Source organism: Orycteropus afer, unplaced genomic scaffold (assembly GCF_000298275.1).
Source record: "Orycteropus afer afer isolate SDZICR_OR568_19922 unplaced genomic scaffold, OryAfe1.0 scaffold00560, whole genome shotgun sequence".
NCBI lineage: Eukaryota > Metazoa > Chordata > Mammalia > Tubulidentata > Orycteropodidae > Orycteropus > Orycteropus afer.
Window position 1 is genome coordinate 349,068 of NW_006922147.1, and position 6,022 is coordinate 355,089.

The 6,022-nt window shown below is 37.0% G+C and overlaps 1 pseudogene; it reads left to right on the forward strand.

Annotated features, from left to right (window-relative positions):
• Positions 1–1,645: 1,645 nt before the first annotated feature.
• Positions 1,646–6,022, forward strand: part of LOC103210047 — a 28,596-nt pseudogene continuing 24,219 nt past the window's right edge.

Sequence of the window (6,022 nt, forward strand, 5' to 3'; positions counted from 1 at the left end):
TCGAGTACACTGTCATCTAATCAGATATGACTCATAGTGACGCTTCCTTGGGTTTTCAAGGCAGTATCACTATGGAAGTAGATGGCCCAATCTTCCTTCCAAGGAGTGGCTGGTGGATTTGAACAGCCAGTCTTCTGGTTAGCAGTCAAATGCCTTAGGCACTATGCTACCAGAGTTCCCAAATAAGTCATTGTTGTTGTTATTGTTGTTATGTGCCGTCGAGTCGGCCCCGACTCATAGCGACCCCTCCTTGGGTTTCCGAGGCAGTATCACTACGGAAGTAGGATTGCCCAACCTTCCTTCCGAGGAGTGGCTGGTGGGTTTGAACCGCCAGCCGTCTGGTTAGCAGGCAAGTGTCTTAGCCACTATGCTACCAGAGCTCCCAAAATAAGTCATTAGTCTTGCAAAATTCTATCATGTGATCTCCAGCATCATTTCTATCACCAGGGCCATATTTTCCAACCACCGAAGATTCTTCTTTCTCCAAATCAGTACATCTTGATTGCATGTTTGATCAATTTCAGATTGCAGAAGTTGGTAAAAATCTTCCATTTCTTCATTTCTGTCTGTAGTGGGTGCATAAATTTGAATAATAGTAGAATAAATGGCTCTTCCTTGTAGGAAGACATTGTACTTCAGGATATATCATAAAATATCCATTTTGTTAATGAATGTGATGTCATCCTCTTCATTTTGTCATTCCTGGCGTAGGATACTATATGATTGTCTGATTCAAAATGGCCAATACCAGTCCATTTCAGATCAATAATGCCTGTTGTTGTTGTTGTTGTTGTTGTGTGTCCTTGAGTTGACTCCAACTCATAGCCACCCCTCCTTGGATTTCCGAGGCAGTTATCACTACGAAAGTAGATTACCCAATCTTCCTTCTGAAGAGTGGCTGGTGAGTTTGAAGCACTAGTCTTCTGGTTAGCAGTCAAGTGCCTTAGTCACTATGCCACCAGAGCTTCCCAATAATGCCTAAGATATAGATATTTATGCATTCCATTTCATTTTTGACAGCTTCCAGTTTTCCTAGATTCATACTTCATGCATTTCATGTTCCAATTATTAATGGATCTTTGCAGCTGTTTCTTCCCATTTTGAGTTGTGCCCCATTAGCAACTAAAGGCTGTAGAAGCTTTACTCCATCCACATCATTAAGGTTGACTTTACTTGAGGAGGCAGCTCTTCCTTAGTCATAGTTTGAGTGCCTTCCAATATGAGTGGCTCATCTTTCAGCACTATATCAGACAGTGTTTCAGGACTAATCATAATGTTTTCCAGTAATAAATCAGACAGTGTTTCACTGCTATTCCTGTGGTTTTCACTGGCCAGTTTTTTCAAAAGCAGATAGTTCCATCATTTTTCCCACTCTGTCTTAGTCTGGACGCTCTACTGAAACCTATCCATCATGTTTAAACCTGCTAATATTTGAAATACTGGTGGCATAGCCTCCAGCCTCACAGCAACATGCAAGCTACCACAGTATGACAAACTGATAGACAAGTGGTGGAGGGACTTCTCCTTACTAATATGATATTTCCTTACCTGCAACAACTGATGAATGACATATTTCTTTGATTTGCTATTACTGGAAAAAAGAACCAGTGCTTCAGAATAACTCTGTGCATCAGATCTTCTAGGTATGGCCCTTGACAAGGTGAAAGACCAGATGAATGTAGTTATGCATTCCGTTCTCAAGGTAATATTCTGGCTTAAAAGACTATTTTCATACATCAAAATCCTGTTTTCGTATGCCAGATGTGGACTATTACCTCACCTTTCTCTGTGTCTTCATTCTGAAGCACTTTATATATAATATATTATATGCATGCTACTATTGAATTATGTTTGATTAATAATTATAATTAATATTTCAACAATAAAATGGATTATGCTATTTGATGTCAGAATAAATAGAAATGATATCCACATCACTGGATGCCTAATAGCATCAAATGTGACACCACATTTAAAAATGCTTTATAGTGTGCCTATACAGTGTCTTTTTCTTATTGTTATTAGAATTATATTTATCACATCATAGAAGGGAACCTCCTTGTTCATTTTGTTTTCGTTAGTGTTTAGTACATCTACTTATATAATAAGTTGTTTTTTGAATTAAACAGATAAAGACCATTTTAATCTTCATTTGAGATTTTGTATCCTTTTCTCATTCACTAGGCACTCTAAACTTCCCCAAATACTATCTCCACTTTGTTTTGTTTTATTTTTTTTCAGAGTTATGTTTGCCTTTTAAAACAGTTAAAAGAACAAGCATTCATCCAGATAATATTTTTTGTGAGTTGAAAAAAATTGTAGACCTAAAGTAGCAGACATTAACTAAATGTAGTTTCTTAAAAATAAACATTGGTGTTAATTGTAAACATACATATTCACAAAGAACATTTTTAAGATGACAATAACTCTCTACACAAGAAATTATGTGAAAGTTTCTTATCATGGTACTTGTTAATGAGCTTGGTGGATAATCTTGCAGCAGGATAGATCAAAGACCTTATTTTGATCTTTGAGATGTTTGACTCTTATCTTCCTGGCATGAACTCAGATTTTCCTGAAATCTTTAATTAGGTAGTTTCCTTCACCATATTTTGATACGTGAAACCAAAGTTCTACATTCTTTCAGATACTAACATTATTATCAGATATTATTATCAGTGAAGGCAAGTTAGACAGTAAAAATCTAATAAAAAGCTGCTACACATTTTTAGCTTCTACACATTATTAAGTGTTCTCTAAAAGAGCCTGATTTTGATCTCTGCTTTTTCATACTAGAGAGGTGACTATTTTGCTTTTTAGTAAGTCTACACTTTAATTCTATTATATTTACTTCCTAAATTCAAAGGTATTAGGAGACCTAAAAGTAGTCAAACATCTTGCTCATGTGAATCTGTTAGCAATTATAGATTTTGTACCATATTTTTGTAACAATTTTTGTAGCAGAAAATAGTTGTGGAAGAATGAAGCCCATGAATTGTCAGATTTGAGGTTATAGATGAGATAAGTGAAAAGATTAAACTTTTAGGGCTTAACCTAAGAGGAAAGATGTAAGTGTACACCTGAAAGATTTCTGAATTGCTACAGGTTGACATCAAATATCCTGGGCTCTTTATGTGGAGACAGGACTAAAATGAGCACCCCTAAACTATCTCTGCTAAACAGTTTTGGATTGCCCTAAAAGTTTGTTGTGTTATTAAGTGCTGATGAGCGGATTTTGATTTATGTGATAGAGTCGAGCTGCATCATAGAACTTTCTAGGCTGTATTCATTATGGGTGCAGATTACCAAGTCTTTCTCCTGTGGAGTTGCCATGTGGGTTCAAACTGCCAACCTTTTAGTTAGCAGCCAAGTGCTTAACAGTGGTGTCATCAGGACTCTTGTACCAAAAACTAAAGCATATTTTCAAAAAGTTGTTATTATCAGCCATTGCCATAGTTATGACATGTAATGACACTACGTACAACAGAATGAAACACTGCCCAGTCGTGTGCCATCCTCACAGTTGTGGCTATGTTTGAGCCCATTCTTGCAGTCATTGTGTCAATCCATTTTATTGAGGCTCTTTGTCTTTTTCCCTGACCCTCTACTTCACCAAGTATGTTGTTCTTCTCCAGGGAATGGCCCCTCCTGATAAAATGTTTAAAGAAAATGAGATGAAGTCTTGCCAAGTTTCTAAGAACTCTGGGTGCATTTCTTCCAAGACACATGTGTTCATTCTTCAGAATTTTCCTTCAATTCTGTGCATTAGTTTATCATTTTCCTGTGATACATTGTAACAATACAGAATATCTTATTCCCTTCACTCAGAATTACTATGTTGAATATTAAGATAGCAATGAAAAAACTAGTTTGCATTTATAAGACCTATTTGACATTACTGTCTTCTTGTGTTCTTGGCCGTGCTTCATTTTCTCTTATATACTTCCAGTTTCTCTCTCCAAACTAATAGCTGTGGTCACACACTTGGCAGCCGGAAGACACCCAAATGCCAAATTCTTGAACAGATTTTCTAGGAGCAGACTTGGGCTTTATGATGGCTGCCTTCACATAGAGCTGGTTCCTTGGCAATTTCTTTGACTCATTTGATTTTTGACAGAGAGATTCCCCTGCTGACTATGAAGTCCCTGAGACTGTCAAATGTATTAGTTGGCCTGAATGTTTATTTGACCATCCCTTCCTATCATGCCCAAAGATTACAGTTTTCCAAAATCTATGCTTAATGTCATATGGTTCTTAATAAAAAGTGGTTGTGCATGGTTGAGCGTATTGATATGAAGGATGAGAGTAAGCCTTTGTCCTGCGGCCAAAACCTCATTGATTACAACCTCTTTCCAATGAGAGATTTGTAACATAATTTTGTGACCATTTCTTGGCAGAGTCTACTTTTCCCCCTTATGATGTGGCAAGTTACCAACATTCTCAAAGCAAACCCTTGGACCAAACACAAGGCACACATACTCTCTGTCTCAATGGTGAAAATCTGGTTGATTATTTCCCTTTCACTATTCTGCTTTATAGGTAAGGTTGCTGAAAAGATTCTGTCAAAATCTTCATCAGGTACTAATTGGATTTGGCTTTGCCTTACTCATAAACCTGAGTTCTCATTGGCTAAAATATTGAGTAACATCTTATCTGATTCATTCCCCGTCACCCCTAAAGCACTTGAAAGTTAATACAGGAGGGTACTACTCGTATTATTTTCCTTTTTGGCATTTAAGGAAAGTTTTATTTTGCCACACTTTTCCTTCCAAGATATTTGTACATATAAAAAGACTTCACTTTATAAAATTTTATTCATCAGGCATACTGCTTTCTTTTGTTTTTTTAACTTATTATTTGGGTGACATTTTTTAAACCATGTTGGTTTTACATTCAACAGTTCATACACATTTTGTTTTCTAACACTGGTTACATTCCCCATAATGAAATATCTCACCTCCCTCTTCCTCCCTGTGGTCATCCTTTCTCTGTGTTATTCTTGCCTATGCTTTCTGCCTTTCTGCCTTTGCAAAAGCTGCCCTTCTGATCTCCCATGATTGATTGTTCTCAGGAGTGTATCACTCTGGTGTGAGTGTTCAGCTCATAGGCCTATCTATTGTTTGACTGAGAGTTAAGCCATAAAGTGAGTTCAATTTCAGGGCCAAAGAGTGATTTGGGGCCATAATCTTGGGGTTTCACCAGTCTCTTTCAGATAATTATGCTCTGCCTTTTTAGATTTTGAGTTTTGTTCCACATTTTTATTCTACTCTATACAAGATCTCTAATTTTGATCCCTTTCCAGTGGTTAAAAGAAACAAAACAACAAAAACAAACCTGCCATGAGTCAATTCCAACTCATAAAGACCCACATTGGGTTTCCAAGGTTGTAAATCTTTGTGGAAGTAGATTGCCCAGTCTTTCTTCCATGGTGTAGCTGGTGGGTTTGAACCGTCAACTTTCTAGTTAACAGTCAGATGCCTTAGACACTGCACCATGAGAATACCTGGTTTCAGGGTGCTATTGATTGAAATTCTCCTGGTCCATTAGTCCTTTGGAATAACAGTTTCCATATGTATTTAATTTTCTTCACTCTCCTTTGCTCTGTATAAGGAGAGACCAATGGTTGCCACATAGATGGCTGCTGGCAAACCTTTAAGACTCCAACAACTACTCACCAAAGTACGATGTAGAATAGTATTTTTGTGTACCATGTTGTGCAAATTGAGCTTGATGCCCCTCACAATCATGGTTTCCAAACTGTAGGCCCAGCAACCCGCTTATTCAACATGTTACTTACTTGTTGCTAAGAAGTTACTCTAACTTTGCCTCCCGTTATGTTAAACTGAATATAAGCACTTTTATAGCACATTCAAATACATATGTAGGAATATCATTTGCCAAACTATGAATGACCATGGGTATATTCCCATTTGCCTATCCATACTTGTCTACATATGTATCTACCCATAGATTAATGACTTCAAAAGACTTCACTTTTTAAAATTATATTCATCACACATAG